This window comes from Talpa europaea (genome assembly GCF_964194135.1).
Source record: "Talpa europaea genome assembly, chromosome: 10".
NCBI classification, from domain to species: Eukaryota; Metazoa; Chordata; class Mammalia; order Eulipotyphla; family Talpidae; genus Talpa; species Talpa europaea.
In genome coordinates, this window is record NC_140077.1 from 6,362,415 (window position 1) to 6,382,031 (window position 19,617).

Genomic DNA, 19,617 nt, shown 5'->3' on the forward strand with positions numbered 1-19,617 from the left:
GCAAGAAAGGTAGGTGAGGAGGGTGGCCAGCTCTGGGTAGGGAAACAGGGATGCATGGTTAGGACTCCAGTTCTTCCTGAGGGAGAAATGTTCCTGTTGGAGGCCTGCCGGAGGCTGCCATGCACCTTGGAAATTTACAAAGTTAAACACCAGACAACATTTTCACTTAAGGGCTTCAAGAAAAACACCAACCTATTCAGATCTATGACCTGCAGCCTTGGCGGGGGCATGCTCTCTCTCAGTTTCATCACCCTGGTATCAGATAAGGGCACGGAATAGGCCATCCAGGCACCCACTGCTCTCTACTGGAACATGCTAGAATTTCACTTTCCCACCTTCTGTGAAGTTAAGCATGACCATGTGACTTGATTTAGCCAAAAGTGAGTGGCAGAGCTCCCTCCGCCCTGGCAACGAGCAGTGTTTTAGGTGGAGACTTCATCAGGTGGGGAAGCCTGCAGGTGTGTGGTGGCCCATCCCATGGGGGAGTCATGGCTCTATGTGGGATGCTGGGCCCAGATGTCCATCTGTGGGGAATTCCTTGATGGGATAAGAGTTGCCTTCTGAGGTTCCTTTCTATTGTAAATTCCAGTACAACCTGTGATGTTACAATGCTCCCAGAAGCCAATGGGGTGATTAGAGAAAATTTCACAGAGAAGATAACACTAGATTGTAGCCCTGAAAAAGAATATTCCCAAAACTTTGGAAAAGCAATAGATCAGAGCTGGAGAGGCTGGGACGTGCACAGGATGTTCAGAGGAAAAGCTGGCCAGTTGAAGGGAAGTGGAGTCTTTTAGCAGGACTTGGGGAGCTGAAGCTGAAAGAACAGGATAGGGTCAGGTTCTATGTCTAATGCTTCCCTGGGGAACCCCACCCCCACTCCCTGGGCAAGAGGAGCCGTGGAGCAGGCGTGGTACGTTGCTCTGGCACTGCCACAAAATAAGGTAAAAGTAAAATAAAGAAAAACGCTCAGTTTCTATGAAGTTTTCAGCTGAAAGTTAACTTTGGTGTCTGGTCACCTGGTACCTTCTAGTATGTTGTCTGACTTCTACTTGAAGATCCAAGTGCCTATTTGTCTCTGCCTCTTACGTCTCTGCAACCTTTAAGCCAAGGTTGACTTAGCCCAGCCATTTCATCTTCCTGAACCCCAGTTCCACAAATTTAAAAGTAGGGGTGCTAACCAGCTTTGCCAGTTTCACCACACTGTTAAGAAGGCTTCAAGGCAAAGTCAAATGGCACCCATGCATGTGCCGCGGGCCTTCTAAAGGTCAGAATGGTGTCACCTCTGTGTCATCTTCCTCATTGCAAGGATGTGCTCCTGGCTCATGGGATGGGTGGTCCCAGGGCTGGTGTAGAGGGGCCTGCTTTCGGGCTGGGTCAGGGGCTCTGGCATTCCCCCCCCCCCCGTGTCCGCTCTGAATAGTGCTGCCTGCAGTCAGCTCGCTTCCTAGCGCAAGGTGCGCATCTCAGCTCATCTATTTGCAAAACACCCAACATATTGACCTCATTTTGTTCATGCTTTATGACGTGACTGCAAAAGTCCTGATGGGACCCTGTCCTTTTCCAGCTGTGAATGTTCACGGCCCCCTCAGGCCATCGTTCCCGTGATTGCTGTCTGGGAGGATCCAGTCCCAGGATGGAAATCATTTTGGTCATTTCCTCATCAATGGTAGGCAAAGCAGCATTAATCAGTTTCCAAATATCTGTCTTTGCTACCAGATAGCTTTCTTGGGTATGTTGTCACTCAGTCCTCTGCTGTGGAGTGGATCCTGAGCTTCGACTCATGGTTTAATTCCATCAAAAGGGTTGGGTGTCTTGAGGCCAAAAAATCCCCAAAAATGGCCTCTTAATTTTCCACATGTCTCTTTCTCTTATGAGAGACATTGTTTCTATTTTCACATACTTGGCATCGCCAGAAATTCAGAGTAACTCAATTCTTCAGTTCTTTCTTCCTGTCTTTTCTCCATTCTCCCACCCTCCCTCCCTGTCCTGTAGCCTTTCGACCTGCTGATCTGGCTTCTTTGGGAAAGCAGATGCTGGACGGCTTCCAAAGGAGCCCCTGAGATGGTGGTGGTGGGAACCCCCAGACTCTAACTGGAACGAGTGGGCCCAGGGCAGGCCGCCTCCCCACCCGGGAGTGTGGCTGCAGAGCTTTGGCAGGGAGGTCAGGCTGCAACTGATTCATTCATAAGTCTGGCCACAGCGCAGGAGAGAAGCCCTGGTCCTGGTCTGGATCCTCCTACTCCAGCCAAACGGTTTCGGCTTATCTGCAAGATTAGAGGCCCTGTGGCTCATCGCTGGCTCACTTTCTGGGCCAGCAGGCCTGGCAGATCAAAGTCGATGTGACTTCACATAGCGAGCGGCTTATCTCCTGTCCGTCCTAAGACCACTGACCTCTCAATTAAGGTTTTAACAACAGTTTCTCTTGGGGGAGGACAGACGCCCAGGATGGAGGACAGTTTACACTACCGGAGTGCTGGTCCTGACCCCACTGGCTGTGAGGCCTATCAGGACGGCCGGCCTGGCAATTAGGCGACATTTTTCAGTTCCCTAAAAAAGAAAAAAATGTTATTTTTACTGAAAATATCTCCAAGTGTCTCAAAGCGTTCTATTTTTCACATCTAATGAGGTGACAGTGGGATTTGTTAGTGAACATGACTTTATCAACTTGAACGCTATTACTCCTCTCGATCCAGGGCTTCACAGCACGGGAGGGAGACACAGCCGGTGCCAACTGTTGTAAGATGGATGCGTCTTGCTGCATTCCTTTGCTTTCTCGTGGCGACCAGGCCCTCGCCCCCTGTTTAGTTTCAGTCGTAATGGAGTTCTGTTCCTTACGTGGCTTGCTCCTTTGAAAGGTTTGAGTTGATTAAATAGAAATGGGATGACAGAGAAAAATATTTTGCATCTTGGCAGTGAAAGAGTCCCAGAAAGCTTGGGGTTTCAGAAGGATGCAGTAAACTGGTACATTATGAATATGCTCTTCCTTTTTTTTAATTAGTAGAGAAATTCCTGTAACTAGTACATACATAATTCCTGTAACTAGTACATACATACACCAGTATGTATGTATGTATGGAAATTTCCATACATACATACGTGTACAACATATACGTGATATGTCTCTCCCCTTGAGAAACTTATGTCATTAGGAGGATAACACCAAGGGTGATTAATCATTAGGTTATCACAATAGACTAGAGCTTGGCATCTGGGTCAGACAGACTAGGTTTCAATATCAGCTTTGCCCTTACATTCTCTGCATCTTCAGGAAGATTGTTTAACCACACGAGCTTCAGTTCTTTGTCTCTTATATTAGGAGAAGCATCTCCTGCTTCTCAGGTTTGTTGTAGGATCAAATACCATCAAGTACGGATGCCGTGGCATGCAGCAAGTCCTCTATAAATGCCAACTCTAGTTATTTTAATATTCTGGAAAGTGTGTTGTAAAAGATGAGTGGTATTCACTGAAAGGCAGGGTGACAGGAAGTCCTTCCTGGGACAGAAACAGACAGCGATGCAAGCTGGGCACTGAGGGGCAGCTGGGAAACCCTCAGGAGCCACCCGCAGCCTGTCGATTTTACGCTTGCCTTCCTCGTCATCCAGACCTTGTCTGTCCACATGACTGGCTGGGGAGACCCCAAAGTTAGTTCCCTGCATCTGTTACAGATGAGGGTCAGTTGTCATTTCCATCATAAAATCCATGCTTCATGGAGCTAAAGCTTGGAATTTAAAATGACATGGGGCTTAAACTCTACTTAATACTTTTGATTTAAAGCCTTCTCAGAGAACAAGAGTTCTTAAGTCCACATGGCCCCGACTGCCGCTACAGGCTCTTTGGTGAAAGTTACCCTTGAAGATGAATTCTGTATCTGGCTTTGTCTTTCTAATGACAAATCACCTAAACAAAGAGTCATAAAAGAAAAAAAATCAACACTTTTCAACAACAAATAATCAGCCATGTTTGCATTCTCTGTGGAAGATGGATCACTGCTCTGGGTGGGTTCCATTTTCTTGCATTTTAATGATGACTTTCTGCAATGGCTACTTCAGGGAAGAACAGTTTAAGCAGAAGAAAGACATTTTTAGAAGCCACTTTCTTAGCCTCTAGAGACATGCATTTAATTCATCTATATTTTATATGGAGCTTTCTTTTAAAGATAAAATACATTACGTACAATATCCATAAGTGTTTTGTCTTTGGCTTTATGCATCCAAGGCCCACACGGCAGCTAAATGTGCATCTGTTAGAAACTGATCTGAAAGCATTTTATTTAAATACAGCAAGATCGATATTTCACGGGAAGTAGTAGCTGACCAGGATCGACAAGGAATTTTAATTTTTGTTTAAAATGTCAGCTTTGGAAAGAAATGGAGACATGAAGATGTTCAGAAATGTTTTCAAAAGAAGATTGAGAATCTGAAGCACTGGCGGGATTGCCGGTAATCTAGTCAAACGTTTAAAACCTCCACCATGTTTCGGATCACGCTGTCAGTCCCTGTGTGGTGCATCAATGGGGGTGACAGGAATGGGGAGAAAAGTAAAAGGGTCTGCGTCGTCTTTTGCCTACAGCCTTTATTATAAGCAGAAGGACACAAATTAAGGGGACTCCTTTCTCCCTCTGGACAGACATGGGTATCTTTCACAGCTTTTTAATTTTCACTTTCTAGGGTTCAATGAATATGTCTTCTGACTTCAGGCTACTTTTGTAATGAGACTAAGATTCTAGGAAGAGCCATCAAAAGGCCCGGGCCAGGCTGGGGAGGAAGTTTGGTTTCATGGCTGGTGAACTGGCTTCAAACTCTCCTCCCAGTCGCCAGGACCTAAACTGCTCAGCATCCCAGTGGATTTTGGTCTATTGGGTAGAGATGTGAAGGCAATTAGCCTGTTCACTCCTGAGGCAGATTGAAACATTGACAAGGACATTGGGTGGCTCTCTCCAGACTCCAGAGCGGCAGTCTATCCCCATCCCTTGCACCTGGTATACCCTGCCCAGCCATGGCAGACGTGGTGTCTGTCTGGAGCCTGGGCCTCAACAGGCCTGGCAGCTTCTGCCTGTGTTCTTGGAAAGTTCTAGCCACTGCAGGAGGAAACCCAGCTAGATGTTGAGAGTTGAGACACCAGGTGGAGAGAAATTTCAGGTTGATAGGTAGCACTGAGCAGAGTCAGAAGAAGCAATAAATGGTGGTTTGAAGTCAGGATCTGTGGGCCAAGGCTGACCAGCCACATGTTTGGGAAATAAAGTCTTACTGGAACATCCCCACACTGTTTGTGACATATTTTCTGTGGCTGCTCTTTGCTACAACAGCAAAGTTGAGTAGTTGTGACAGAAAACATATGGCCCCCAAAGTCTAAATTATTTCTTTACTGTCTTGCTCTTTAAGAAAATTTGTCTTCTCATGTTTTAAATCCCTAAGTTTAGGGGATGTTTTGACATGCAGCAATAAATGGCACCAATAGGAATTGGCACATGTGGTTATAGAGGCTGAGCAGCCCCAAGACCTGCAGTCAGTCAACTGGAGCGAGACCTCGTCGAGGTGTTGGGTTAAGTTCCAATCTAGAATTCAGCATTCTTGAAACCCAAGGAGGGCCTATGTTTTAGCTCAAGTCTGAAGGTTAGAAAAGATGAAGGATCCACCTCAACATTTGGGTGGGAGAAATTCCCTCTTACTCTCTAGAGACTCGGCCATTTTGTTCTATTTGGGTCTTCAACTGATTGGATGATGTTAGGATATGCAGTCAGCTTTACTCTGTCTCCCCATTTAAGTGTTGATCTTGTCCAGAGACTCCCTCATAGACAAAACCAGAATAAAGTTTGTCCAGATATCTGGGCGCCCTGAGGCTCGGGTCAAATTGACACATGAAATTCACCATCACAGTTGGTATCTTAAAATGAGGTGTTGGAGAAACTAAAGCTTAAAACAGTGACATTGGTTGTGGACAGGAAGGTGGGCAGAGGTGGGAAGGTGACATTAATGAGAGCTGGAAAGAAGGTGAGGAAACTGCATTCAGGTAGGAGTAACCAGACCACTAGATTATGTAGTGGTGGAGTAACAAGGCCACCAGGTTATGTAGTGGTGGAATAACCAGGCCACCAGGTTATGTAGTGGTGGAGTAACCAGGCCACCAGGTTATGTAGTGGTGGAGTAACAGTCCAAAGTAGTTTGAACTGTCACCCAAGGGAGCTTGGAAGAAAGAGATCTGCTCACTGGATTCACAGATCTGGCTGAAGACCCCTCCAGATGGAACACTGATAGTGCCAATTGACTTCTGGCTGCTTGTGATAATGCACATGAAGAGAAATATGAGGTAAGGAAGAACTGCTTACTTTACAAGCACAATGGAGAGGAAATATAGAAAATTCAGGACATGGTTTGCTTAAAAGACTGTCTCTCATTTCTAGCTATTTTCCCCTACACTCCCACAAAATTTCTACAAGCGAAGTAAGGCATGGGGTCAAAAATCCATCAAGGGTAAGCCCCTTTATTAAAATCTCAGACAACTTTGAGCCAATGCCTCATAGACCCTCTCAGCTGGACAAAGAACACCTAAGAACCTTCAGGGTATATCCCAAAGCAAGTTCACACTCCACACAAAGTAAAGACAGGTCTGTCCCCAAAAATGTGATTTCAGGGCGTAGACTCAACCCTAATCAGAATCAAGGGAATCTCACAAAGTTTTAAAGACATTGTATTGGTGACAAGACGCCCAACTTGAACTTAAAGAGGTAGAGACAGCTGATGATGAGAAGAGACTCTGACCTCCGACTTTCTATAGGAAGCAAATGGGAAGGAAAATTAACTCCCCAATTGCAAACGTTTGCCATTTCTCTCTCCCCTCCACCACCATTCCTAATATGCCTTTGACCATTTCTTCCTTTCCCTTCCCTTTTAACTTCAGAAACCTCATTTTATGAGTTATTTGGTAGGATTTGGTAGGTTGTTTTTTGGGTCTGGAGTGGTTCAAAAGATTTTCCATATAAAGTAATGGCAATAGTCTTCCCAGACCCAAAAATAATCTATCAAATCCTACCAAATAGAAACATTCTACTTTTAGATAGTTGGAGAAACCTGTAATGGAATAAGAACGAAGCACAAGGGGTGAATGTATTTTTTCTGTGAGACCAGTAAAAATAGTTTTTCTGCCTTTCCAACTAGAAGGTGGTGTCTATTTTGTCACCCCTTCTACCTAGACTGGCTGTGTGACTGACTTTGCCTGAGAGCACGTGTTGATGGGGCAGGGAGGGTTCCAGAGCTTGGATTTCAAGAACCTTGTAGCATCCATGTCTGACCTCCTGGCATATCATTGCCCCACGATCCTGAATGATGAGAGATCACATGAATGACAGGCCCCGTACACAGCCAAGGCCCCAACACGTGGGTTAGATCTGGGGCTTTGACCTTCAGACAGTTGCCAGAGCCACATGAGTGAGCCCAAGTGAGACCAGGAAAACATCGCACTGATTAAAAACACTCACTGACAGAGCTGTGAGAAGCAACCCACTGTGGTTCAAAGCAACTATATTTGGCGCTAGTTACAGAGAAATGATGAACTAACAGACTTTCTAACTAATTATTAATATATTTTTAAAATTTATTTATGCATAAAAAACTGGGGTGCAGGCCAGAGGTAAGGAGGTGTGTGAGAGGATTCACCAGAGACGGAGCGGGGAACAGAACAGGCAGATCTACTGAAATACACTGCTGAGGGGAGCAGCGGGCGAGACAGGAGAGGTCTGCTGCGCCATGTGGGTAGCTCCCTGGCTGACTGAGGATTGAACTTGTGCTGCAGAGGCTGTGGCTAGCTTCACAGTGCTGTGTTTAACCCCTTGCACCACTAGGGAGGTCCCATTATTAATATTCTTTTATTCACATTTACCTGAAGGAAATTCAGGAAGAGTGGCAGGTGTAAACTGGCCATGTACAGAAGAGTAATTGTGGCCAAAAAATTCCAGTATAACCTCTTCTGTTAAAATAGAACATATTCATGGGCAAAAATACCAAATTGAATGTAACCCAAGATCGGGACAGAATGTGTTTGGGTCCAATAGTTACACATAAAAGTTCAAAACCCACAAATCATGCCCCTTGCTTATTGTTGCTAATAAACATATGCTTATCTATTTATTCATAAAAAATTACTCCAAATTAGGAGTAAGAGTTTCCATCCCAGAACCTACCTGGGCAACCTTGAGATAGATATTTAATTCAGAAAATGCAAGTTAGCCATGCACACTGAGAAGGAATATTCATTGGCTTGGATGATGTGGTCATGGCAATGAAGAAGGCAGTGAGGAATTTGAGGTCGTTGTTGTAAAGCATGGCTCACTGCAATACTTGCTACTAGAAAATTAAAATAGAGCTTGACAATTGAACAAAAGTCTCCAGGAGTGAATAGAGCTTTCTTCCTCTGGAAAAAAAAAAAAAATCTACCTAAGCAGTGATGAATTTCCTTGTCACTACATTTTAACAGAATGAGAGCACATTCAAACTGTAGGGGTCTTCAGGGAGCCACTGGGGGTTTCTTGTTTTCTGGCATCCTGCCCACGGCCGGGATGTAGGTGAGTTACTTTAGTCTGTGTCTGTTTCTAAGAAGGGACCTTCTTTACCCACAGGTCTTGGCCCACTTCAGCCTGTGGCTCTTCTTAGCAAGCAAATGCTGACTGATAACTCTAGGATTAAATGCCATTTAATCTCCTACTATGCCAAAGATTCTCCTAGTATGACTCATTCTTCCTGACTAGGGTTCACTTTCTGTGGTGCCATGGAAAGTTCTAGAATCTCTCTGAGCCTCAGCCTCATCCATGGAGAACAGCTAGATGCGAAAAGACTAAGACAACCTGAGCGTCACCCCTCAAACGTGCCTGGTTGTGTCTGTGATTCTCTTACCGCATCTTTATGTGGATTTAATACATTGATATTTATAAAGCCCTCAGCCCACTGGGCTGACACATGGCAAGGTTTGTAAACCTTGTTTACAAATAAAACTAATCTTTTAAACTCTGTTGTAATGTAGATACCAGACCCCAGGGAGTTTGCCTCCAGAGTCAAAAGCCTGGTCTTCTGTGACTGAGACCATAAGTCAAGAAGCACCAGTGCCCTGGTTTCCAGAGACCCATTGGGTGCCTGCTCTGTGCATCCTACTAGGCACCCAGTGAGCACAGGCAGGGGTGCAGGGGTTGGCGGCTCTGAGAGCAGGGAGGGGAGCTTAGCAAGCCCTTACCCAGGCATTCTAGGGCCATCACTGCATGGGCATGGAGATTGCTTGTCTGGCGTCTTTGCCCACTGGAGTGGCTAACGCAGAGGCCCTAGCCTGGAGGCTAGTGCACAGCAGGCGGACGTCTACGCCTCACAGCACTGGAGGCTGCGAAAGTGAAGATCCAGGCACCTGGAGACCCAATGTCTGGGGAGCGTCACCTCCTGAATCTGGATGGCAGCCTCCGGCATCCTCCTGTGGGGGAGCCAAGAGCGCCCTCTGGGCTCTCCTTGAAGGGCACTCACCCCATTCATGGAGGCCCCACCCTCAGCACCTAGTCACCTCCCAAAGGCCCCACCTCCAAATGCCATCCCTTTGCGGGTTGGAATCTTAACCTGCATTTTGCTGGGACACAAACAGTCCATAATGGCACCGCTACCCTTTCTTCTCCCTAGTGCCCCTACTTCTGATGGTTTGACTCACAATTTTTTGACTCTGCAGTGGTGTGAAATGTGCATTCAGGAGAAACCGTGCTTTGAATGTTGATCTTTTCTGGGGCTAGTGCTATGCGGAATGCTACCTTCCCGCCACGCCGGGCAGCGGCAGCGAGCCTCAGCTGCCAGGCAGCCCGTGGTCACGAGGGCAGCAAACTCCTATCACCTATTCTCGAGCCTCATCATAAGAGAAGGAGAAATTGATGACCCTGTCACCGTAGCCTCCCATCACCCAGCAATTACTTTTAGTTCAATGCTTCAAGCCTTGTTCAGGTTCCGCGTGCTTTCGGCTGCGATGAGACCTTGCTGCCACCCTGCTTTTCACTTTCCAGGACAGAATTCAAGAAATTATGCGAGACATTGCACACTGTGTGATAAATAGAGTTTGTGGCCAATGATTTTACTCAACTGCAGGCTAACAGAAGTGTTCTCTGTGCCCTTCAGATCAGCTGGGCAAGCTGTGACGTTCCATAGTTAGGTGGAGCAAATGCGTTTTCAACCGACGATGGGTTTATCAGGATGTGGCCCCTTGGGGAGTGAAGGGAGATCTGTAGGTCCTGTGGGGAGCTGCCCATGCCAGAGGATGCAGTGCTGGTGGGACTGCCCATCGGGCTCTGCCAGCCGGTCATTCAGGGGCTCCCTGGGACCGGGAGACGTGTCGTTTTCTCAGGACAACTGATGTTGTCCCTGATGATTCTTAATCTGGAAGATGAGTTGGAAGGTTGGCATCAGTGATACCATCACATGGAGGGCAGAACAAAGTGGGAGGCAGTAAAATGAGCAAGGAAACAATGGGGCATAGACAGCCAGGGTGAGTGGCATTTGGCGAAACTCTTTGAGGGGGTCATTTCTGCGTGTGTGCACTTTCAATGGCAAGTGCACTTACTAAGGCATTTCTTATTATGGTCTCAGCCAAATAAAACCCTGAGGTATATTTTCCCAATATGCTTAATAATGCGAATCCCCTAGGAATGCAGGTTCCTAGGCCATTTGGACTGTGTCTGTTTGGCGTGGGCTGGGAATTTCCTGCCTTCTTCCTCCTTTTCTTACCTTACATAGCAGGTGCTTGTGGTATGTGTGGGTGAGGGGCAGGCCCCCAAATGAACCCAGCTACACTGTTGAGGAAAACAGCTGGCAGAGCAGGCCAAATGCTCAGTAACGTCAGCAGGCAGGATGAGAAGGCTGCAAAACCCAGATGCAGCAAACACCAGAGGGGGCAGGAGTGAGGAAGGAGCGTGTGAGCATGCCTCTGACCTGACATGCAGTTCTGCCCCTTCTCCAGACCCAGCGCTCACTCTTTCTTCCACCTCAGTTCCTGAACTGCCCCAGGGCCCTTTGCACCCACGTCTTTCATACCTACCGGCCTCCAGGTACAGCCATGGAAACTGAGACCCGCACCTCCGCAGCTGGGCCCTATCCCTCTGGCCCAGGTCACTGGGATGCCTGCGCTTCCCAGCAGCCTCCACTGCTCTGCCTCCTCAGCTCTGGGCCTTGCCCTTTGACCTTTACAGCCTCTACCAGTCTCCATGGTAACAGAAAATTCCACAGGTAGCAGGCAGAGAAGGAAGGCCTTGTCTGGACGTGGTGACCTCCCAGAAGAGTCGCAAGGCTCAGTGTGCCAAACTGTTGGGGAGAAACCCGACTCCTCACCTCCTTCCACACTCCCCTAGACCAGGCTTATCCAAACACTGGGGTGAGGGCTGTGCAAGTCACTGGGGAGACACGGGGCCTCCCGCGGGACACAGCTGTTCTCCATCACCAGGTCAAACCCCTGCTCGGCACAGCCCAGAAACCTCCACCCTGTCGTCGTCTCTGGCAGGAGAAATCAGTATCTCCGTCGACGGGGGCCTGCTCTTGCCCAGAGGGCCCAGTTGTCCTTTTGGGGCAGCTCAGAGTGGAGGGGAGGCTTGGGGGAGCCCTCCGCAGCCACCATGTGCCCTGACCAAAAGGCTGTTGGCTTCACTGCGGGGACAGCCACAGCCCCCAGCCCCCAGGGGCCGGCCCATGTCAGTGTGGGGGCACCCAGTTGGACTCTGGCCCCAGCTGCCGAGGCAGACGCACCCCCTTAATACATCCCCGGGGGCCGCCAGGCCTTTTGCCTGTTGTTACGAAGAAGCGGAGAAGTCTCAGTTACCTGCCGATCTCGGTCCCCTCTTGCGCCGCCTGTGGTGCTGTCTGGACTCCTGCTGTTTCCGTGGTCCCCGCAAATACCAGAGCAGACATTGGCCACGCGGCTGCCACTTCCCTCTGCCTGGCCTGTCCCCGCGTCCCCTGCTGGTGCTGCAGGGAGGGCTTCCCTCAAGACAGGACCTGAGAGACCGCGTGACTCAGCATTTCTGTTTCATTGATTTATGCATTCGTTATTTAAGTATTTCATGGATTTTTGGCCACCGTACCCTTTGTTGGAACAAAATTCCGCACAGAGTCCTGAAATGTGAAACATGTACAATTGGGTCAGAGAGCCCGAAGCCCCCTGGGGTACCCCTCCTCGCATCACACGCCCGGAACACTTCCCAGAAGCCCGGTTTGGAAAATCCCCATCTCCTCAAACAGCCTCCTGCTGGCCCTGTGTGAGCACCAAGACTGTAGAAAATAGTGGATTAATTAGGTCAAAGCAAAAAGCCAAAAACCACTTAGTAGATAGGGGAACCCATAAGGGGGTCCCGGCAGAGCTGGGGAGTGGGTCATCTGCATCCCCGAGGAGCTCCCTGTGCACCCCGAGAGCCTAGAAATCCCAGGAGAGGGATGGAAATGACACCCTATGGCACGTTTATCCCCAGGTGCTCTAATGCCTGTCGTGGGCTTTGGTACTTTACTGAACTGGCAAGTTCCATCTGGCCCACATGAGGCAAGGACGGGGGGTCTGCTGTTGACCTCCCCACAGCCTCGGCCCCACCCCCAAAAGGGTTCCTGGTCACTGAGTTAGGGATGCGCTGGGCTTCATCTGAGCCAAAAAGCCACTTGGAAGGGCTGGGTCCCAAGGGTCACTGCAAGAAAGGTGAGTGGGGAAGAGGCCTGGGTGGGGAGGGACAGAGGAGTGAACTAGCTGTGCACCCCAGGGGAGGTGCTTAACCTCTCCGGGCCTTCCTTTTCTTAGTGAGGTTGACAGCAGCAGGGAACACCCCGCAGCACCCATGGGAGGGACACACGAGGCCCGTCCTAGAAGGGTCATCTTTACAGAGCCCAGGAAATGCTCGCTCTTGTTGTTGCTGCTATCTCAGACCTGGTGACCCTCCCCCCCAGCTCCCCTCAAAGCTGGCCAAGGGGCATCAGCATTTAACTACACTTGGGTACTATCTTCTGAACTTCAGGTAGAATTTCTAGAAAATTCACAAGCAAGTGCAAGTGCCATTTGTCATTTGACTCTCACCCTGGTCTCAAGCAGGGATGTTTGAAGATACATTTCAGATACAAGGCTGGGGAATTTCAAGGAGCTTGTCCAAAGTCACATAGCTGGGGGGCGGGGGAGGCAGGATTAAAATTGGGGGGGTTGCTCCTCTTGTTTTTTTAGGGTTTTTTTTTTTGATGTTTTGTTTCTTTTCCATTTTGTATATTCAGGGAACACCAGCTCCAGTCAGAACAGTGGCTGCTGTTGAATGGTAAGTGAAAGCTCAGTGTGGGGCAATGTGGCAGCTCAGGCTGGCATACAAGGGGGGTGGGGACAGAGCAGCCTGAGGACACCCTGCTGGGGGCCTCATGGGGAAGAAGGAGAGGCCTGACCACTTGTTCATAATTCTAGTGAACTCCCAGATCTGGGATGGAGACCCTGTTTATTGTAACCCAGCGCAGGACCCCTTCATCTCTCTTAATACTCTCATTCCCAGCATGGAGTATTACACCACACAGTTTTCTTTATAAAATACTGGAGCTTTGCCATATGTCCTTGCAGTGCCCATGTAGTCAATGTTCTGTAGACTTTACAAGATGGTGAGAGCCACAAGCACAAATAAGAACCCCCAATAACCTCACTGATCAAACTTGAAAATTCTTACAATTTTGGTTGGAAAGACTTTTTCAGTGCCCCATAGAAGCTCTTGAGAAGAGAGGAAAGCGTCTTTGTTGAGCCCAAGTAATCTGATTGTACTGGATGGTGAGTCACCCCACCCTTTGGACAGAAGAGGCAGGGCATCTCCAAGGCCACAGGTGCGGTGTGCAGGGCCACCGCGCCCCTTGTGAGTGAGGATATTTGTTTTAACCCTGGTCTCTCTGAGAAGCCCCTGAGGTTTCCACGATACCATGTAATCCCTGTGGGGCCCTGGACATTGACAAAAGAATTAACAAAGGGGATTTGGTGCACCTCCCTCCTCCTGACCCTTGCGCTCCAGCTTAGAGCTATGCCGGGCACAAGAAGCATCTCAGAGGAGCTAGCTAGATTGTGCTGCAGATGCCTCCTCCTGCAAGAGGAGAAAGAAAGAAAACCCCCAGCATTGTTTCCGTGCATCTCTTGCCCACGCCCACTGGCGTGGCCTCTGGGTCTCCCCAAGGGGGCAGCTGTCAGATTTCTCGTGCCCACCTGAATGACACACCCGCCTACAGCTGCCAACATGACAGTTCCCCAGGAATCCTCGTGTAACAGCCCAGTCTTTGCAAAGTGTAGAAAAGCATCTCTCCCCAGCTCAGCCCCTGCAGATGGACTCATTTTCCAGCTCTCCCTGCCAACGGCGACTCTATGCTTGATTAGGGTAATGAGGCTTATGCAGGCTTCCTCTGTCCCTCCCCGTCTCCCTGGCTTGGAAAGTTAGCCCACTGTCTATCAATACTGTCTGGCACCAGAAGAAAGCCCCTCTCCCTTCCTGCACCCAGCATCTGGTTGCCTGGAAACCAGGACAGAAGCCTAGAGCATCTTGGGTTTCTTTTTAACTCCCCTGCCAGGCCCCGAAAGCAAGCAGTGTTTGTTTTAAGCAGAACCTTTGCCCTGTGGAGACTTGCCATAACCTTGCCCAGAATGATTTCATCAACCTGCGTAAGTGTGATGCAGAGAGACAGGGACAGCCACTGCTGGCTCGGTGTCATTTGGTTATCAGTGCACAGAGTCATGATTAACACTGGAAGCTGAAGATGGATAGTTTCAGAGGGAGCCAGGACAAGGATCAACCCGCACGCGTGTGCCTGTGTGTGCGTGTGTGTGTGCGTGTGTGTGTGTGCCCGTGCACATGTGTTGAAATTGGCAGCCTTGTGAATTACAGCTTGCTGTAGGCACATGCAAAAAGCAAGAGAGAGTTTTCTTCTTCCAAAAGAACAAAAGCCCATCTTGAAAATGACTGTCTATAAAAAGCCACTCAGTCCGGGGTAAGGGTTCCATGGCTTGGCTTGACTCCCCCAGCTGTGCTTCAGCAGGAATGTGAATCATCTTCAGATAGAGCCCTGGGAGTGGCCAGGATTTAAAAAGTCACAAATGGGAGCTCCCCACCAACCCCCGACTCCAGAGTTTAACTGGAGCTTGTCCCACCGGAGTCAGGATGAAGCCTGGCCCCTGCCGCCTTTCCTGTGACCTGGCTCACCTCCTGGGAGGTGTGTGTTCCCAAGGCCGCAAGGCCTGTCACTGTTGTGGGAGGGACTGGATCTTCTCTCTTGTCAAGGGTGGCCGTGTTCCCCATATAGGAAATTGTTTAAGAAACCACCTAATCGGAAGCTATTTACCAGGGATGGTGGGTCACGCATCTTGCTCCTTAGTGCACCTGGCCACTGTACGTGCCCCCCATCTTACAGGTGAGGGGGAGGAGCTCACAGCTTGTGGGCAGTGCAGCCAGCACCTCAGAAGTCACCATGCAGAACAAGGCTCTCTCTGGCATCCCGAAGCTCAGGTTCTTTCAAGGAGAGAGTCTTTGTCTCTGTTTCGGTGGGTCTGGCTGTTCAGAAGGGTCTTCCTCTAAAGTGATTTTCCTCCTTGCTTTGAAAATAATTGAGAAACAAAACATTTTGGAGACAGGGACGCCGAGGCTTTGCTCTCCTAGACAGGCAGAGAGGTTAGCAGCACGTCACCCACCTGCGGCCTCGGAGCCAGCTGCCTTGGGTTCCAACCCTACCCCCTCCAATTTCTTGCCAGTAGAACCTGGAGCACATCGTTAACCATTCCAAGCCCAGGGTCAAGTCTGTGCAGTTAGGGGTGCTAGCAAGTCTGAGTTATTGTGAAAAACATTAAGAATTTAACATGAAAAGTGTTGAGCCTGCCGTCAAACAAATAAGGACTCAAAAGGGGCTGCTGATAATATGATCATGATTGACTTGGAGGTAGAGGGGCTGCAGGAGAAATCAGGAACCAGAAATCCCTGTGCCTAAGCGAGGCGCTCAGAGGAGTCTTTCCTGGGAGGGAGAGGGTTGTATCACCAGCGTCTCCTGATCCTATGTTCTTTACAACGTTCAAGTCTTTGAAGTAGTTCTGACCGATGCCCCTCCACTCCGGGAGGATCCTGTAGGCAGAAATTCCTAGTCCGTGTTGAAGGCACAGCCCTCTAGATTTTAATGAGGGAATAAAAGTAGGGGGAAAATCAACCTCAGGCTCCTCAAAGGGAAAAGAGCATTCGCTTCTCACCCGAGGCAGCAGGAGAAGCTGGGCTGGGCTCCGAGCCGGGATGCTGTCACTGCTAGGGCTGAGTCCTGCTCCTTCCTGCGTCCAAAACAAACCTTTCACATCTTGAACCATTTTTTATCTTGGTAGCTGTTATTGTCCACTGTGCAAACACTAGTGACCCCAGAGTGGCTCAGCAGGGCGTTCTGATGAAGGGGTGCAGCACACCTGGAACAGACCTCCTCACTGAGGGGGAGTTTCTGGCCTCGCGTGCCCCTGGGCAATGTGGTCAGCACGGAGCCCTGATCCTCCATCCTCTAGCGTCACACCACAGGGAATTTACACCTCTGTGCTTGGGACTGAATCAGTATCCTCGGGCTGTGAAATCTCCAGTGTCCTGGCCTGGCCTCTCTCCACCAGGCCCCCCACCCCCTCACACCCTGTGAGCTCGCTCTGCCTGCTACGCACAGCCCCTGCTCTGTCTCCAGAGCCAGCAGAACAATACCTCTTCTTGCCTCTGTCCTCACTAATTCTCCCTTCTCTTCCTCGCCATAACCTCCCCCAAACAAAGCCAGCTCAGTGCTTTGCTAGGAGGATAAAGATGTTTCCCTTCCAGGAGAGGGATTTGCATTTTAAGGCAAGTTTCCTGGATCCTGGAAGACCAGTGGAGGCACCTAAAGGATCGAGTCTAACTGTGAGCCCTGGATGCCCGGGCTAACATCTGGGCTCGTCGTTCTAAACATATGGTCTATTTCAAATCTGTCACCCACCAGCCGGCTCCCCGTCCCTGCCAGCTTTACCGCAGCCGCACACTTAGCACCTTTGCTGCTGCATCAACTTACCATTCTTCAAACTAGAAGCAGTTGTCTGCTGCCAAGGGTGGGGTGGGGAAGGGTGGGGAAGGGGGAGAAGGGGTGGGGGAGGGGAGGGGATGCTGCAGTGGATGCTGATGACCCCGAGGGCTCCTTGGGCCTCCTGTGTGAGCTCCCAGCAGGCCTGTGAAGGGCACAGCTCCCACCCACAGATGAGAACAGTGACAGCCCAGACTTTGTGTCCAAAGTCGCACTCCCAGAAGGGAAGCCAAAATCTGAACTCAGGTTCACTCACGTACTATTAGCCAGCACACTGCACTCCTGAGTGGAGCAGGAGACCCCAGATCTCTTCCCAGCTACCAGCTGCCATGCTGGTAACTACAACTGTTATAGGGCAGCCCCGATATTGAACGGGTTGCCTGGCTGTGGGTCCTCACCCGTGCGCTTAGAAGGGACTTATGAATACTCCACTGCAGGCACACACAAAAGGTTCATAAAAGGTTTATTTACAAGGGAAAGGGAAATGAAGAAATGTACAACTCAGGGAGAAAATAGGGAAATAAAGTCTTTCATGCGTCCTACCCGATCCGCCGACCTGGAAACCCAAAGGCACTCTCAGAGCTGGCCGGACGCTGCGAGCTGGCCGAGAGCCAAAATGGGGGATCCCCCTAAGCCCACGTGTCTGCCTTTTATATCCACCTGGCTGCTTCACCCCACCCTCAGGTCTCAGCCCCCTTCCCTTTGGTGGTGATGGGATTTGTCTCTCCCAGTGTCTTTGGCTTTGCCTGGGGTGGGGGTGGAGTCCACAAAGCCTGTATGGGATTAGCTGTAGGACAGCCTTTTCCCCCTAACACAACCAGCAGCGTCCACTAAGCAGTGATTATGCACCAGGCGGTGGACTTTTTGTGCATTTGCCTTGGATCGCCCCAAGAAGCTACTGTGGGAGGCTCTGGCCTGAGCCCGGGGGGCCACGAGGAACGGAGAGCAACCTGGTGTGTCCCCACCGCGGGCCACGGGACGCTGTGTTCACAGCCGCTGCCTCCTACCGCTTTGCAGTTGACTCGCCTAGGCTTTGGCAAGTCCCTTAACCTCTGGAAGGGAAGGGCCTTTTCTGGTCTGACAAATGAAGCCGTTGGCCTGGAAAATGGCTAAGGTGCCTCCCCGGGCCCCCCTACGACTCCCCCATGATGGGATCAGGAAGTGGAGCCAGTCTGGCCGGCCTCCCATCTGCACACCCCGGGTTTATTTACGCTCCGTGTCTCTGGCGACAACCACTAGACCATATGGGCCGCCCTGGCATAGCCAGGCTCAGGGACAGCCCCGGGAGCCCAGGTTCCGGTGCCCCCGAAGGAGGGAGTCTGGTCCCTGAGTTGCTGGTCTGTGAGAGGCTGCAGCCCTGGCTGCAGCCTGAGCAGGCGCTGGGGGCACAGACAGCCCCATGGGACAGAATCTCTCTGGCTGCCTTATTGCTTCATTATCTCTCAAGCTGCAAACCAGACTTGGCTGCGATCTGTTCCCTCGCCAGCGCGCAGGGGCCCAGCCCCAGCCAGAGAGCAAAGCATGCTTGTCCTCGCCTTCCTCAGCCACTGTCAGTGCTGACACCCAGACTTCACGAATCACAGAGGCCCTTCTCTTCCGGGACCCCAGTTTTACCAACAGCGCTGCGCTAGTGCAGTGAGATGGGGCGTCAGGAAAGACAGTGGAAAGTCTAATGCGTGAGCTCACGCTCACCACCTTGTTCCTGGTCATTGCCATTGTTGCTTTCTGCAGGAAAGGCCTCCCTGAGCACCCCGACCTGACAGCTCTCAGCTTTAAGCTGCAAGCCCCCTTGGGTAGTGCTTAACAGATTGCTTGTGGGCCATGTGTTGGCCGCCCCCAGATCCCGAGCGGGGCAAGCGGCCCTGCCTTGACAGCACTGTACACAGATGGAGCTGGCTTCTGAGCCCACAGCAGGCCCGAGAGCACAATGTGACAGCGTCACACAGGGACTGCTTGCGTGTTCTCACTGGGCTAAAGGAAGCTGCTTTCTCGTGTCCAAATCCTTCAGCAGTACCTGGAAGACCTCCTGGAAACTGGTTTCAAAGACTTGGGCCCGTACCAACAATCCCAGTTTTTAAAAGGCTACAAATCCCAGGAAAGTTGTTTTCCTTTCTCTTTGCAGAGAGGTTTTCCACCTTGCAGCCCCGCCGTTGAGGAGAAAGGCAGAAAGACGAGAAAGGAGAGAGAGAACACTGTCAGGTAGGAAGAGGGGCCCAGACTGGGCGCTGGGTGGGCTGGGTTTTATTTTGGGTGGGAGCAGTTTTTCTCCTCCTCCAGAGCTTGTGGTTCACCCCGAGGGGTGCTGGGCCGCCATGCTGGGGTCCCTTCTGGACCCCATCCAGCACACAGGCACGGGATAAAACATCCCCTGGGCTGCGACTGCACTGATTATCCCTAGTGCGCCGGGGCTTGCAGCAACCTGGTCGCTGCAGCCTCTCTCATGCGTTCCAGAAACTCCACCCCCACCCCTGTTGTGGGCCCAGGTTTGCTGACGATGCTGAGATTAGCGCCCTTTGCTTACACTAATTCCGGGTTTGTGCTAGCTCATGCAAGGGCCGCGCCGCGTGCGGGC